Source organism: Talpa occidentalis, unplaced genomic scaffold (assembly GCF_014898055.3).
Source record: "Talpa occidentalis isolate TD23 unplaced genomic scaffold, MPIMG_talOcc4v2.1 talOcc4.8, whole genome shotgun sequence".
Taxonomy (NCBI): domain Eukaryota; kingdom Metazoa; phylum Chordata; class Mammalia; order Eulipotyphla; family Talpidae; genus Talpa; species Talpa occidentalis.
The window spans coordinates 57,202,623-57,221,177 of NW_023605194.1; the positions used below are offsets into that span (position 1 = coordinate 57,202,623).

At 33.5% G+C, this 18,555-nt stretch overlaps 1 protein-coding gene across 7 annotated transcripts in view; it reads left to right on the forward strand.

Annotated features, from left to right (window-relative positions):
- The window catches only part of PCDH15 (protocadherin related 15), a 1,524,279-nt gene that overhangs the window by 1,053,822 nt on the left and 451,902 nt on the right, over positions 1-18,555 (forward strand). The gene's annotated exons all lie outside the window — the stretch shown is intronic.

Here is an 18,555-nt window from a genome sequence, read left to right on the forward strand (position 1 = left end):
GTAGGAATGCTTTTCTTCATTATTCAATCTCAAATTCCTTTTACTCAGTTCCTTATGGTAAAAATCTGCACTCCTGCTCTCTCATCTGTTTTTACTATTCTTTCTTTATCCAGGTCCCAATTGCCACTTTTCACTGATTGTTTCAGCACATTAAAGCTATTTTTAGTGAAATCCTGTGTAAGGGGAATTGGGATAGAAGATAAATAATTGTGGTGTTTTGTAGTAGTTATAGGAATACAAATCTGTTGTATTAGATGGGAAATAAATAGAATATCTTGACTTTAGTAATTAAGTTTTTGGGAAACATTCATTCTGTAAAACAGGAATTCACATCTAAATTTCTGAACCTACAAAAGTGAGTTGAGCAAAGTAGTTCAAGCAAATAAAAGTGTGAGTTAATTAACATAGTTTAAACATCCGTCCTATAAGCCCCACATAATAATCTAAAAGCAAATGCAAATGAAGGAAATAAAAAATAGAACTACAAGTAAAAGTACTGGCTCTATATTGAAAAAGTCAAAAGAATTTGAGAGAAATTTGTGTGACAAAGTATTATAAAGAAAATTGAAGCTGCACATCCGCTATTAATGTGTTAGATACATATTTATGTACACACACAGTTTGACTGCAAACCATGAAAATAATAGTCAATCTTATATATCCACCACTCACTATAAAGAATAAAGTTATATCTATACCACCCAAACAATGTGTATCCCACCTTAATTCAATTTCTGTTTTTCCCCTCAAAGTATTATCTTGACTATCTATAGAACAACATCAGAAATGTTTCTTCAATAAGTAGTGTGTGTACATGTGCATCCAGTAGTGTTTGAGAAAATGAATTGACAAAATATTGCTTGTAGCACAGTTCTAGCCTGGTAAAAGTTTTTAAATATTTATTTTGCATTTAAATCTAAAATTTATGTTGTACTTGATATTTAAAAAAGAAAGAGTAGCATTTATTAGGACTTAGAATACTAAAGGGAAATTGTATTTAAAGCTTATTAATATTTGTGATAGTATTATTTCAAAATAAATATGAATATAATTATATATTCTGTCCATGTTTGATGAACAATTTGGTAAAAGTACTTAGATCAATTATTTTCTTGTTTTGTTTATATTAAGAAATAGTAAATAGTGTTAAATATCACTATATCATCAAAAAGAAAAAAAATAGATGACAACAGAAGTACATAAGACCATGTGACAGACTCACATAGAAATACTAAAATAACTGTTTAGATTTTTTTTTTCTATTCTGTTTCTTGTCTATCACTTCTCTTTTCCTTTTTTCCAGTTTAATATCTCAGACTTTCCTTTGAGTACTACTTGTACCTATCTTTTAAGAAAATCAAATTAGGATAAATGTAAACCATTATACCCCTTCTTAAATTACAAATACATGTTGTAGGAAATAATGTTATTTCTTAGTACCATCTCTGAAAAAAATATCAGTTTTGGTTAACTGAACTCATTGAAAACTGATAGGATGGTGCATTGGCCATAGGTCAGAATTCATTGAATCCATTTTAAATACATTTCTATTGTACATAGAGAGTAAGTAACCTTCTCAGGATCACATCGCTTGTGAATAATAGAGTTATAATTCAAATCCAGTACTTTGATTTTAGATCTTAAGGAGCTACACAATATTATTAAAAGTATGCCCTACTTTTATATAGATATTTTTATGTTATTGAAATCAATGAGACAATAGTGGTCATACATAAATCTTTCAAAATCTGCTAAAGAATATTTGCCAAAAGAAAGAATTTAGTGTATTCAGAAATCCAGAGGGTTGTGTACATAACTGCTCTACAAGCATGCCTATAAACATTTTATTTTTAATGTCTCCTTCATAAACAAACAACATGGATCAACCTAGATCACGTACTTCAGGATAAAGCCAGGATCTTTTCCTCTGACTAACTGACAAAATTCTCCATAGTGAACACATGTAAACACACACAGGCACACGCACAGCACTTTGACTCTATATGTCATTCCTTTGCAAGTTCTACCAGTTATCTTTTAGAGCAGTTCTTCTCCAGCTACTCCTATAATGGAAACCTGCAGAGGCAACTGTTGAGCAGCAAATCAGAGCCCCATTTCAACAATACTAGCTCAGCTAGACTCATTATCTTCTCCCTTTTGCTCCCAGCTGGCCTGTCAACTTTGAAAGTGACTGTTGCCTTTCAATATTTAATAGAATCCTCACTAAAATTTACATTTTAGCCTAACTTGCAGGAGCTTACCTTCAGGTTTGAAAGTAGACGTAATCATATAATTGTATCTTCATGTTTCCATTTTCCTTAGATTCTGTGTATTGTGAGTTTTATCAGAAGGTGGGTGAGACTATTTGGAAATAGATAAAACCAAAACTTGGAGTAATTCATTCCAAAAGAAAGGTGTTTTTTTTTTTTTTTTTTACAAAAATGCTAGCATTTCAAAAGCTTTTATAATATCTATAAACATTATTAAAGCCATCAGTTTCTGTTAGACTATTTCCAGCTAAGCATTTTCTTTAAGTATGCAATTGCTTTTGAACTCTAGCTTGCAGAGCTTCATCCTCAAGCAAAGGCTAAAAGCAATAAATGAAAAGTTATGGCCAAATTCAAAGCCATGTTTATTCTGTATCCTGACTGGTTTTGTTAGGTAAGGTAAATCAGGGAGCTGTGATGTACTTCTAATCAGTCAAAAATGAAAGACAAGCCCAATTTTCCTCCTTGGCTTTGTTTGTATATATGTAAGCACTAGATATGCAACTACAAAAGTCTTCTTTAAACCTATTCTTTCCAGATTCTCATGTATCATTACCCAGGCCTTTTCTAATGATTAATAGCTCTTATTTTGTTTAGTTTCTGTTTTAATAGACTCTTTATGTAGAAGGATTATAGCTATGGGATTCTCAAAAGATGCAGACTAAAGTAGGTAGTAAATAAAGAGGTAATTTTACTAAGAATAAGAAAACAATTGAACATATTGTAAGTGGTTGTAGCAGTATGTATCATAACATTTGGAGTATGAGATTGGTAATGTATACAGCAAGTGGCCACTGCTTCTGGGGATAAAGTGCCTCCCATGATTGCTCACATTATTTCATTTCATATGTTACAGGGGAGAGAAACTTCCACATCTAGTTAATCATCTTCAGCAGGATGAGTTTATGTTATGTGAAGTCTACAGTAATAATCAGGGATCATGGTTCCCCAAGATAGAACCCACACTAATTTCTTTAAGCAGAAGAAATATATTAAATGATATACATAGCTTATATATCACTAAAAAAAGGAGAGTTTGACTTTTGAAGAGCTATGTGCAAACTAACAGCAGGACATCCTTTGGAAATTCTGCCTTAGCTATGATGCAAAAGAGTTGAGTTGGAAAACAACTGCCACAACTGTGAACTCAAGAACCACATGTTTCTGTGATGATGCATACATGGCAAAAACAGATGCCTAACACCTGCTTTTCACCATATAATTCATTCTGAACAAGTACTTATGCAAAAAAAAAATATATTGTCAGAGTAACCTAAATCATATGAAATCCAAGCTGCAATCAAAAATTTTAAGCATAGTTTTTTGGCCTCCCAACTTCTGCATTTAAGGAAGAAATGTTTGGAAAATTTGATTGGGTAATTTTTTCCACAGCATCAGTCACATCTGTCACAGATGTCATCTGTCTTATATATGGTGACTTAAGTAGACACCAAGTAATAGGCAACTGTATGTAAAACTGACAGAAATAAAGGATCTTTTCTACTAGGTAAATTTTAGACTTTGAAATATTATAAGCAAATTATTAAATTTAGGTTTATACATTTTGTTTTATTAACTTTAAGTTTATACATTTTATCAAATGTTACCAGTGAATGTTTTACAGAATGAAATAATTATTATCATGTGCATTAGATTTTATGCTTACTCCTCTATGTTTAGACATTATGATGCCTATCTCTATGAGAAAATTGTATTATTGTGCAAAAGCATTTTATGTTGCAAACCTCATTGAAACCTCTATCCACTACATCTCTAAACATCAAGAAAATAAGCATGTATGAGTTATTTTTGTCATAGCAAGTTATTTTTCTTGAGGAACTGCTGAGCCTTATACTCCCAAAATATGTTTTCTGTTTTCTTTGCTCCTTGGCCTCTAGAGTGTCATATTTAACAAAAGAAATTTGAAGCTAATTTAAGGCCCAGGAAAGGAAACATAATAATCCTGGATTACTTGTTTCTGTTAGTAACATAAGTAGATAACAATGGTACCTTTTTCTGGAAGACACATAAACCACAGTTGTAAGTCTTTTTATTGAATGAGAAACTAAAAGAATCCAGTTTTCTAGCAAAATTGTTTAACAAATACTTTTCACTTGAGGTGTCTTAAAAATGTGTATATAAGTATATATGTATATAGCACAATGTAAATTGAACACAATAATGAACACACACTACTACATTATGTAGTATTGCACTACATTAGTATTAGGTACTACATTAATGTAGTTCCCTGTTATAGTCATGTTCCCTTCAATAAAAACTGAATGAAAAATACAGTTTCTATCCAATTAATTGAATCAGTTCAGCTCACTTTTATATGCATAGAACATACTCCCATTCCCTCTCATTTTTAAATTTGTGTAATACATTGCTGATAGATTCTTGAAAGAAACGTGCATTCAGTCAATTTTGTTTGTTTGTTTTTATCTAGCAATCGTCATGGGAATGATACTTTGATCATAAATTTTTTTAATTTTTAGTGCAAGAATAATAAATTATTTGGCATTCGTGCTACAGCCATATTGAGGGAACTAGAAGAGTGTATATAATTCAGAATATTGACTTCTAGTGCATATTCATGGCCTAATTGTATATTGACTGAAAATAAGATTTAGTAATAAAAGATATATAATCCTCTTTTATAATGTATATGGCATGCATGATCAAAATCTGTGCATCTTGTAACTAACAATTTTTAATGAAATAACCAGGTATAGCACATTGAAAAACAAATGAAAAGGTCATGGAAGGGGTTTATCATTTTGCTTGTCCAAATTAATTGATTCAGTTAATTTGCTCATGAAGTGGGAATTGTCCATTCTTATACTTTTCATTTTAAATCTATTTGATGGTAAAATAACACAATTATTGGAAAACTAGAGTCCATTTGAACTCTTGGATTGGAGAATCACTTGCTTTTTTAGTGGTTAGTACTCATGTATTCATTCCTCTAGATTTCCTTGCTAATACTTTTCTTTAATCAAACTATTACTTTATTTACTCTCCTGAAATATATTTACCATATAGAACTTGTAAGGTTTAATGATATTCAACTTTATTATTTCCTCTAGGAATATTAATTTTGTGGGTCTCATTCATCTTCACTGCCTACAAATCTGATGGTTGACATTTTTGTTTCCTCATTGCCTTTCTCCTCTTTGTCCATTTTTCCAGCCTGCTAATTTCTGTTCACCCCTCCAGGTTTGGTGCTGTAAAAGGGAGCAGGGCTAACGTAAAAGGAAAGTTTTTGCTGCCATAGTGTCCTACCCTAATTGTGGCTCCCTTTGAGATTGTTAACCATTTGGTAGATTCTTTGGAGACTCCATGTTTGCTCTTACAGGCAGCTCTTTGAAGTCAGCGCACTTTCTAGTTGGCTGCTTGCTTAGATTGGTGCAGATATGAATACAACCCAGTATCCTCATGTTAAGGTCTCATCACCTCTCTTGGTGACTCTCTTGAGCAAAACCTATGATCTCATTCTTACTCACATTTGTGATCCAAATTTGGTGTCAATGTATACTTGCTTTAGAGCCATCTGTATTTGAGGTGCACAGTTACCGCCCAACTGCAGTCTTTTCATCCCTGCATAATTCCTTAACAGCTGTGATTAGAAATCAGGATAATGGTCCTTTGTGGAGGCAATAAGAGTGAACTTGCAGCTTAAGTTCAGTAAATGTTTTCTAACGTGAAGCAAGTGTTTTAAAATATGAAAAATGTAATGTCTTGTATCTGCTTTTGCTATTATGACAAAATTATCTGTGACTTGATTCACATATGTAAATTTCATACAGTTTGTAATATACAGATTAAACCAGGGTTACAAAGTAACTGAATCTTTATTTAAATGGAAATTACCCAAACATATTATTAATTAAAATGCTCTCAGAACTTAAAATTATATTAAAAATTTCAATCATATATTCATGATAAATAGTTATGATGTAATTCTCTGTAGTAGCATTCTAAGTGGATGAGTTTTCTCATTTTGCAATAACACAACTTTTTTGATAGTCATCTCATTTTATAAGGACTAAGAAACAAGGAAATGACTTAGTATGCAGTTTCATTATTTTTTGCATTAAAAAGTCAATTTAGAGAACATGTGAGATGACAGAATTAGAGAAGGGAAGTAATATGTTTTATACAGAAAAAAAGATATACATGTCAGGTTCATACAGAAAAAAAAAGATATCTTCATTTTCACCCTGCTATGCTCACTTTGTTAGACAATAAGATACCATTTCTGCTTTGTCATAACTTTTAAGATAACAGTATGATTAGCAACATAGCCATGAATGTTCACCATTGAATTGAGGAGGTGAGAACTTCACTCATGTTTTTTCATGCCCTTCACATTCACATTGACATCCATGCTGACATTCACATTGCAATACTTTGTTAGGAAATAAGTTTGTTTAGGTTTCTTTATTTGTCATGCTTTTCTCCTCTCTATGCCTGTCTCACTTTGTGTGCGCGTGCACGCATGCACATGCACACACACACAGCCTTTTTCTTCACTGTCACCCCAACATGAGTCTGTATCTGTGTATCTGTGTATTTATTTTTAATATATGTCAGCTCTATTAATACAGTATGCTTAAGACTTCTGATAGTAGCATGGGCCTCACTGGTGGTGCAAGGGGTTAAGATGCAACCTATGACACTATCTGCAGCCACTGCAGCACGAGTTCGATCCCCGGCCAGGGAGGTATCCACATGGCACAGCAGACCTCTCCTGACTTGCCCACTGCTCCCCTCAGCAGTCTATTTCAGTTGATCTGCCTGTTCTGTTCCCCACTCTGTGTCTGGTGAATCCTCTCACCCCCCACACCTCTGGCATGTCCCCCGCTTCTTGTATGCATAAATAAATAAATCTTTAAAAAAAAAAAAACTTCTGATAGATATAGGTTTTATTTTTTTTTTTTTTTTTTTTTCTTTTATAGAGGCATGTTTTATTTATTTATTTATTTGTTTGTTCGTTTGTTTTTTTTGTTTGTACATGCACTGGGTACAGTCAGAAGCACGGGAGGGTGAGAGAATTCACCAGAGCCAGAGCGGGGAGCAGAGCAGGCAGAAGGACTGAAGTACACTGCTGAGGGGAGCAGCGGGCGGCAGGAGAGGTCTGCGCGCCATGTGGGACCCTCCTCCGGTGGCCGGGGAGCAGCCGGGGATCGAACCGGCGCCGCAGAGGCAGCGGGCAGCCTCGCAACCCAGCGCTCAACCGCTGCGCCACCGGGGAGGCCCATAGATATAGGTTTTAGCATTAGAAGAAATTTAGCACTATTAAATTAGCTTTTATTATTATTGAATGAGTTTCTTAGGTTGAAAGTAAAGGAGATTTTAAAAATATAATGGGATTTAATAAAAGACATGGGATCTGGAGCTTCAGTCATGAACTGTGAGAATGCAATGTAGCAATGTTTCTCATTCATGCCTCAAATGTTAAGTGAATGCAGGAGATGAGCTAAGTAGAATTTAAGAGAGGTAGAGGAGTGATTATCATTGAATATCCCAAAGCAAATGAGAAGCACTTATCATGTATAATTAGTCCCCAACATCTGTTACATGGTATTCTAGTCCTGTGCTATATTAGAATTATTGTTTAAGCAAAACATGCTTAGTCTGAGGGTAAGGAAAATGAATTATGTGTAATGTGAATAATTTGGAATAACATTTTTATGTATCACTTCCTGAATCCCTTGTGTTTTGGTAAATAAAATTAACGAAGAAATGACACGTGACTTACTATGTATTTCTCTCACTCATCTTACATTTTCCTCATCTAATTACTCATGGACATATAGCAATATGTAAATGAACTTTCAATAAAAATTAACTGAATACAGTTAAAAATAGCCAACCTCTAACTTAGGTTCCTTAAAGAAAAGTAATGATTTTGTAATTACTTCATAAATGTTGGAAAATATCCTCAGGAGTATATAAACACAAATCTGCTTAAATGACAACAGTTTTATAGAAATACACAGAATTATCACATGGAATAACCTGGCCCCTGGAATGAACAACACAAACTATAAATGTTTTTATGCACATTTTTAAAAAGATGTATTTTATTTCTATATGCATAAAGGAACTGAGGTGTAGGTCATAAGTATGGGTGGCAGGATTCACCAGAAACAGAGTAGGGAGCAGAACAGACAGATCTCCTAAAATACATTGTTGAGGGGAGCAGCACATGAGACAGGAGAGGTCTACTGTGTTATATGGGTTAGCTCGCTGGCTGGGGGATCGAACTCATGTTTCAGTAGCTGGCAATAGGTTGATTGTGCTGAGCCTTAACCCCTTGCACCAACAGGGAGACCCTAGTTGTGAACATTTTTTTCTCACCCCTCTACATAGTATTGCTGTCTCTACTATCATACACTGCTACACGTATAAAGATCTGTTTCAAGAGACCTACACTGGAGCCCAGAAATCTGTATTCTTAATGAGCAGCCCGAAATGATTTTATTACTGGTGATCTGTTGTCCATATTGGAGGAAAACTGGTCTAAAAAGAATAATAAAAAAAAAAGAATAAAATCATTTGTGCTAGTTATTGAACAAAAGAAAAATAAAACAAGTTTCTTCAAAAAGAGGAAACCTAGATTTTATTATATTCCACATGTAAAGAAACTTTACATGAGGTTTCTTTCTGGTACTTAAGTTCACAGTTCTAGGAGAGGGTTCTTTGATTGTCGACTCTATGTGAAATGCCCAGATGATTCTATGAATATTGACTCGACCTTCATAAAATGACTGTTGCTAGCCAACTATAAAGACATGGGGGAACGTTAGTAATTTTGTTAAATTTACCTATTGCTGGACTCAGAGTTCCAAACAATGAAAAAATAACTGTGCTTATAAATATGTTACCAATAATACATGTGAGTTATATATGTACAATATAATTTTTCCCAAATCAGAGACATGTGTTTTACCCTATGCTTGCCTCTTTATTACACATGCACATACACATCTATCATTTCTGATATGCTTGAAGAAAAATTTCTTCAGTCTCAACCTAGTAGTACAGTTGTTGGGTCACAGGAAGGTGATAAGTTTTAGTGACTTATTTTTTTGGTGCAAATGGAGCTCATAATTTGAGAGAAATTTCTAATATTGATTGACAAAAGATACATGTTACTATACAAAGTAATAATTCATAGAGCACGTGAAATAAGATGGTTTTGATATATGACAGAACTTGACAAGCACTTTTTGTACTTTGATTGCTTTTCCTTATTATAAGTTTGCTTTCTTGAGAGAACTAATTACATATCTGATGTCATCAATACAAGACCAAAAATAATAAGAAACCATGTACCTGATTATATTCATGTAAATATACTATTTTCTGGAGATTTTTAATTGTACAAAATATTTTAAGTTGCATCATGGTATATGAATTATACTTTACTAAGGGTGCTTAATAATAAAACAAAATGATCTGAATATATTTAGAGACCTAATTAGTGTTATTCAAAGACCAGTGAATTGGGCAGCATCCCATCTAGCAAGTAGAAAGGTGGTTCAAGGAGTTGTACAGTATAAAAGGTTTTTGCAGTCTTAAAGAGAATGGGACAGGGTTATTAGCAAAAAAAAAAAAAAAAAGGTTTCTATCAGGCAAAGCCACCTTCCCTTAGAGGAAGGTGCTCCTTTGCCCTCTGCCTCCATGACTCTATGAAAAACTCCTTTGTGGGCCTTTTTTTTTTTTTTTTTAATCAGCATAAATGCAAAGAAAAATTTTGAAACTTTATAGTATATTAAAGTTTCTCAATTCTGGGTTAATAGAAAAATTACCTGCAAGAAAATGTAAGTCCCAACCATATCATCTTGACTTCAGTATGAGCCAGTGACCACATGAAACACTCAGGTAGTGACTATTTCAGGCAAGTGACACATTCCCAAAGTCTGTCCCACAGGAAATCAAACTTGTGCCTTCACTCTCCTTCTCTCTCTGCCCTTGGTCTCTGTGTGCTGATTTTTTTTCACTAGTCCGTTTATGTTTATTTTCCTTCCAATATACCATTTGTTTATGGTTTCTGTACTAGTATTATTTTTTTTTTGAGTACACTAGCTTTCAAAATCATTTGTTTTTGGCAAAGGAGCTTCTTGGAATCTTAAACTTCTAAATGCTTATCTTGATATAATGCAAAGATCCTGGTAAATACTAAAGAACTTGTTGATTTTTGGGCCTCCCGGTGGTACACATACATAAGTAAAATAAATAATATTGCATTTAAATATTAAATATTAAAATATTTTTAAAAAATAATTGATTTGTGATATAAACCAACTTTAAATTATGATTTCATTTTTTTTAAGATTTATTTATGCATACAAGAGCTGCGGTGCAGGCCAGAGGTATAGGGGAGTGAGAGGATTCACCAGAGACAGTGGGGAGCAGAACAGGGGGATCTACTAAAATAAACTGCTGAGTGGAGTTGCTGGGGAGAGAGGAGAGATCAGCTGAGCCATGTGGGTCAGCACCCTGGTTGGGGATTGCTCTCTTGTTGCAGTGCAGATTGCTTCATAGTGCTGTGACTTAACCCCTTGTGCCACCAGGGAGGCCCATGATTTCATTCTTTTACACTGTGGCATTTGTCAGCCAGATGGACTTTTTGTTTTTCAATTTGAAGGACATTTTTTCTATTAGTAATGTAGTATTAGTAATGTCTAGGATTTTAACTTAATATTAGGTTTATTAATGGTTGCAAGTCAAAACTATACTTTTCTTATAATCTTTGTTCATTTCATACCACTTCTTATTTCATTGCTAATGTTAGAAGGCTGTATATACAATGTAGACAATCACTTTTACATTGGTTTCTGGTTAAAAATAGATTAATTCAAATTGAGCAACCTTTCTCTACCTTAAATAGGAAAGTGCTAGAATAGCATGGATTCTGGATGCATACTCCTTTGAGATTTTAAAAATTTCTTCAGTGCATAAAGTGCTTTCTCTCACTTTATCATATAGACTGAGGCTGATGAAATAGCTATTTAAAATATATAAAAACTCATTTAACTTAGTTTGGCTTAAGTATTTGATTTTGAAAATATGAAAATTGCACTATGAAAAAGGGATGACTTAGAACATTTATTCCATTAGAAATTTTAAAATGTATTACATTTAATGTACTTCGCTATCTCAGCTTCTCTTATAATGAATCTATCTTCCTATAGCTCTCACAGTGTTTTTTAAATGTGTGCTATTTAATATAATGTGGAGGAAAATACAGTAGACTTTTGAGAAAATTTTTAACATTTCAGTTCATTTTTGGTTCAAAATCAAATTGAAACTTATTTACTTCCCTAATAAAGAGACACTGAGATAGAATGATGACAATTTACTGTCTTAATTCATGCCTGCTTTTATATGAAAAGAACCAAATTCTGTTTGAGTACCTAATGTGTTAAAGATGTCCTTTAATTAATTGATTACATCCAGAGGCAAATTACCTATTGAAATAAAATATTTTCTGTCATGTCTTTCTACTGGACATTTGGAAGTTGTAAGATCCCCATGCTTTACTCTTTATTCTAGTTTCTCATTAAAAACATCTCACCTTATGGTTCATTGCATTTATTTCTTTGAATGGTTTTAGAATGGAGAAAATAAATTTCACTTTAATGTTAAGATCATTCTGTGTTATGAAAAGTCTCCTAGAGGTACTGCAAACCCACATTGCAATTGTACAAATTTGCTTACAATAAAATTTTTAAAACACTCTATATAGCAAATTAAATTTGATGCTAATAAATTATATTGCAAATTATGTAATAAATTATATTGCTAATTAAATCTGGGAGGCTATCTTTTTACCTAGCATATAAGTTACTTTTGAGTCATCTAGAAGCTCAGAAGATATAGAAAAATAAGTGAGGTTCCTGGAAGAACTGTTCATTCCTTAACTTTACCACTATTTTCATCCACATTTCTTTTTACTCTCTCCTTTCTCTTATAAATCTCTTTTTGTGGTCTTTCCTTAAAGAAGGCCTTTATTTATTTTTAACATGAAGGATATTTGTGCAATAAAAGTTGCTTGTTTTGACTAAAATTTATTTAAGTGGTATCATGAAGAGGTACCACAAAATCAAATTAAACATAATTATTTTATTTATATAATAAAGAAAGCTAGTATAAAAGGAGACACCATTTTTGATTCTTGGTGAATGACCTGTAACACATGTACAGGAAGTCTATGTAAAATCTAGTAATTGAACTCCTGTAACATGTTTAATTAAACATATAGATCTGATAGAAACTTCAAACATGCAAAGGGGTAGAAAAAGAAACCCAACAGATATTCTTCCTAGATGTTTAAGTAACTCAGTCTAATCACACTTTTAAATGTACTCAATGGAATTCTTTAAAATGTTAAAATATTATGTAAAGTTTAGCCTGACCTCTTGTATTTTAACAAGAATGAAAACTTGCTACAGTTGCAATTTCACTAAAGAAAACAAATTTGCATTCTCAAATGATGTTCCAATTTTTAAAAAAATGACATCTTACCACCATAATATCAATGGTTAGAGTATTGAACAGTCCAGGATTCAAGGATTCTAAGTGATTCTAATGGAACCACAGATTAAGAGGGTGAGCCTCTTCAATGACTTCTTAGCTTTCATCTTTTCAAATCACTCAATCCCTTACACATTTTAAAATAATTTAAAATTCAGTAATTTATGTTTCTCTTATTTCAACCAACGAGTTATTTGTGAACAGCAACCACCTAATTAGATTCTATCATCTTTCTGATGGTAAGAAAATGGCTTATTTTGGAAACTACCTAGGTATAATCATTATTAAAAAAAAAAATGTGTCATATGGTCTGTGTCTTTCAAATGCATCAATCTGATGGTCTCAAAATCTTGCAGAATATACCTATGAATTAGATATGTTGCAATTCTCTTAGAATCTAGAATTTATCATTTAGCCCAACTGATACTGGAAACAAATGTCATTAAGCATTTTGAACTTAATAATATGGCCTCTCTCTTGCCTTGTTATCTAATCTCCTTTATTTTTACGAGCAAGAAATGGCCTTTTGAGTCCAGGAAAATTTTTATTGATAAAATGAATAAACTTTTATCTTTCACCCTTTTATTTTCTATTTTGCAAGTAAATGGTCATTTTTCTCTCTCCCATATATGAGTGTGAGTGTGTGTGTGTGTGTGCATGCATATATTTATATATGCATATATATAATGTATATAGATACTTTCTGTACTACTTTTATGTCAGTTGAAGACAAAAAGGGATATCTTTTAAAATGTTGCTGTTAATGTCTCAAATTTAATGAAACAGGGTGAATAACTTTTAATATATTTCAGTCAGTGAGATAAAAAATATTCAATGATTAGATGTATGTCTTTACTTACATACATTACTTTGTTTATTCCTTATAATAATACATATTGCTGATTACAAGAATCTAGGGAATTTGCCTAAAATCACCAAGATAGTAGAAATGTACTAGTTTACTGCTGCATAACAGTGTCTTTTAGCAGTACACATTTATTATATCACAGTGTCATTGGGCTAGGAGTCCAGGCACAGTATACCCAGACCCTCTGATTAGGATTTCACAAAATTGTAATCAAGTTGTTGTCAGATCTACAGTCTCATGTGACACTTTACGATGGAAGTATTTGCTTACAAGCTGACTCAGATGTTTGCAAAATTATCTTTTTTGTGTCTTGTGCCTTGCTGGCTGCCAACTGAGGTTACCTTCATCTCCTGAATGTCAATACAAGTCCTTGCCATTTTATTTCTTCAAATATTGTTACTTGCTTTGACAAAGCAAGTTAGGGCAAAAGAAAGGTACTCAATGCGATAGTTACCAGAATTTCTTGTAATGGAACCATGTAATATGCATGTAAATGCAAACTTCCCATTACCGTCACTACATTCTTTTGGTTAGAAGCAAATCATGGTCCTTGACTCCAAACCCACAACCACCACCACCACCACCACCCCCCACACACACACTATAAGAAGGGAATCCAACAAGGCATAAAACAAGGATGCAAGCATCATGGGGGTACCTTAAATGTCTGCCCACCATGGATCCTCTCCCATTTCTGTTCCTTTTATCTCAGGATGCAACTTTTGTGCCCAGGATCCATCTTTCTGCACAGAGGAAATGAAGTATTATGGCTGTTCCAAGGATTCTAAGTTAGTGTGTTCATTTCTTAAACGGATAGTCTCTATCTGATCTGAAGTTTTATTTGACCATCCTTAATGTCAGCTATCTATCTCTTTTATGGGTTGCAAGCTATATGGACAGAGATTTTATCATTCATATCTGTATCTAGTAATCTGGAAAACTTAGTTCTAAATTCAGGTCATTCATAATTGTACTATTATCTTCATATCTGTAGAGCTGTTTCCATTTTAACCCCTTACACTTTGTTAAGAAAATTATATGTTTATAGCAGCACTATTTATAATAGCTAAGCTTTGGAAAGAACCCGAATGCCCAAAAATAGATGACTGGATCAAGAAGATGTGTTATATATACACAATGGAATATTACTCAGCAATCAAAAAAAGATAAACTCATGCAATTTGCAGCAACATGGATGGCGCTGGAAGGGATCATGCTCAGCAAAATAAGCCAGAAAGAAAAAGAAAAATACCAGATGGTCTCACTCATAGCAGGAATCTAGAAAACCTAAATAAGGGAGCAGGAAAAAGAATAACTATAATAAAGTAAAAATAAAAATCAACAAGCAACTATAAACCAGAGACACTCTATGGGAGGGGGTAGGAAGAGGAGGGATTGGGTTCAAAATAAGGGGGGTGAAAAAATAAATAAATATAAAAATATAAATCCATCCCGAGATTAAAAAAAAAAAGAAAATTATAGAGCATAAAACTCCAAATAATGAATGTATGTATGTACAGGATTAGTATTAAACTTGGGATTTCATTTTAAATATACTATAGCACTTTGGTCAGTTCATTTTTATGTTGTGGATAGGAAAATCTGGAACTAATGAAGTGGTTGCATATGTATACTATATATATGTGTGTGTGTATATATCTATATCTGTATCTCTATATATCCTAGTTCTCAAATCCTATGATTCTACTTTCCATTAGATAATTGACATAAGCAAAGTGTCTTTTATCTCAAAATGCATAATCCACTCATTTACTTAATTTATTCACAATAGTATATATATATATATATATATATACCATAATTGTCTAAATGTCAGCATATCTATGTCAGTTTCTAATGAAGAAGCAAAAGTAAAACAAAGGAACTTTATTCCGTAAATAGTATACTTGGATTGTTATGCCATGTGTGATATATACCTAACATACATCAATATGTAAAATTATAAGTAAATGAAAGATATTATCGCTTAATGTAATTGAAGTATAACAAAACAGTTTCCATTGTTATGGAAAAATTTTTGCAAAGCAGCCTGTTTTCAATTCCTGCAAGTTTTTAAATACTGTTGATGGGTATAATTCTTCATCTTTAGCAAACATTACATGTGGTTTATATATCCCTAACATTCCAGCACCACCCAACCAAGATTTTTATTTTCTTTTGAAATTTCTGGATACACATGTATTTCCCACTCTGTAAGACTCTACATGAAAGTTATCTAGATACAGTATAAAATATGCTTAATTAAAATGTACAATTTATGTAATTATAAGCCAAGAAGTGAAAAAATCAAAGAGAGAAACCACTTCCAGGAGAACTCCAGGAAAGTTCCATTTAAAGGATTTAATCCTGAGAAGAATCTTGTTTAGTCTAATAATCTTGGAATTTAGATATTCAATAGCTCCTATATAACGGGAATTCTTACTACTTAGCTTCACTAAAATACTTCTTATTCGGTATATTTTTTTTTACTTTTTTAATAGGATTTAATCAAATAATGTACATCTGGCAGCTATTTGGGTGTGTTTTGTTTTCTTGTTCAGGTAGTAACATACAAAAGAAAACAATGGATACTTCTGTCTACATGATGCAGTTAAACAATGTTCCAGTTATCTTTAACTGGGGGGGGTTGATAATTATTTTCAGATGTTATGCAAGTCATATTGATTAAACATATATGAGTAATTACTTTATGGTAACATATAAATTCTATGTACAGAGTATTTTTTGAAAACAATATTGGAATGAGCCCAAAGTTAATTACCCTCTTTCTCTGTAGAATTTTTTTTCAGCTTCACTGAATTAGGTTAATTAGAAAAGCAAGAGACCCTCCTCCTCAATGCCACCTCCACAACATTTTCAGAGACTTAGCCTCTAAAAGAAACTGCCTGTTTTCATAAGTAAATAATGTTTAGAGGAGAATATTAAATACTCAGTTGTGGTTTATACTTTATTTTGTCCGAGTTTTATTTCCTATGTGTGCACGTATGTGTTTGCATTTTCTAATAGAACCAAACACTGTGCTGGTGATGAATAAAATATGCTCAATGTGAAGATCACTACTAGTGTGAATTTGTTGAATCAGACATTTTTCTTGCCATTATGGGGTAAGTCTCCTCAAAAGGGTCAGATAGACTTTTATCAATAGACCAAGAGTAGACCTTTTGTCATTTTAGTATGGTTACAAGAGGTCAGTCAAGTCCCTGTAAGCCTTGGGAGGTCTAATGTCATTACTCAACACAAAGTGTTTTGCATTGAGTGCAGTGAGGTGCCTGTGTGTAAGGACAAATTTCTTTCCTTTGTCCTTCACCCTTTCCTAATAGAAGAGATTGTCACATCCTAAGTGTCTGTCCTTTTCCTGATGGAAGAAGCAATCTCTGCTCTCTCTGTATGACATAGAAGAATGTAGAGTGTGGTTGGGGATAGGTATATCACCTTGTTTTACATTTATTAAACATGTTCTATCTAAGAATCTCTTCTTTGCTTTCAGAGTAAGGATGAGTTATCTCTCCTTGTCTGCCTTGTGAAGTCTTCCCCTCTATGTCTTTGATACTCAAGTCACAAAATGCAGGTTAAATATTCCTTGTGTACTTCAATATGTTTTAAATATAAAGCCATGTAAATTCCTCATGCATATCTTATTTTTTAAAGATTTATGCATACAAGAACTGGGGTACAGGCCAGAGGTGCAGGGGCTAAGAGGATTTACCAGAGACAAGTGGGGAACAGAACAGGCAGACTGACTGAAATACACTGCTGAGGGGCTGAAGGGAGCAGCGGGCAAGACAGGAGAGTTCTGCTGCACCATGTGGGGATCTCCCTGGCTGGCCGGTGATCAAACTTGTGCTGCAGAGGCTTCAGATAGCTTTGTAATGCTGTGCTTAACCCCTTGTGCCAAGAGAGAGGCCCTCCATACATCTGTTATTAAATTGATTGTTTTTTTTCTTTACCACCCCATCTGATGCTCTTTTGATTACTAATCCAACATGAGAAGAACCCAGAGGGGTTAGGGATAATTTCTTCTGTGCTTGGACACATAAATATATAATTGTGTGTGTGTGTATGTGCACGCAAAATTCACACTAAGATTAGGAATTGAAAATTATATCACTCCATAGTGATTGCAGATCTGGATGGATTGCTTATTAGTTGGGATGCAGTTTAGGGAGGCCTGGATTTTGGTGACAAGGGGTTCTTTTAAAACTTTTATCTAGAATGAACATTGCTTCCCTACCATCTAACCACAAGCATGATTGTATTGGGTTGTGTCTATTTGTATTTTGAGTCCATATAATGTCTTCTAGACTGCTAGCTATACCTATGTGCTAACCAAATGTGGTAACTTCAGTTTTGTGAGTAAATTTGGTTGGTAAAAAATTAAGTGACTTTGGGCTTCTCTGGTGGTGCAAGGGTTGAGCACAACTCTGTGAAGATATCCGCACCCTCTGTAGCTCAAGTTCAATCCCTGGCCAGCCAGGGAGCTGACCCACATGGCACAGCGCACCTCCCCTGCTTGCCTGCTCCTCCCCTCAGCATGGTATTTCAGTTAGTCTGCCTGTTCTGTCCCCCACTCTTTCTCTAGTGAATCCTCTCACCCACCACACCTCTGGCCTATACACATGTTCTTGTATGCAGAAATAAATCTTTAAAAAAAAAAAAACTTAAGTGACTTAAATGACATAAAATTAGTCATTCTGCTTTAACTTTAAATGTATTATCTTCCAAAATGGAGTTAATAACATCAACAATAACCAGAACTCAACGTTTGTCAAGTCCTTATTCTTTACCAGGGATGGCAATCAGTACCTCACTTGTGTTCGCATTTAGTCATCAGAAAGATCTACGTAAGAT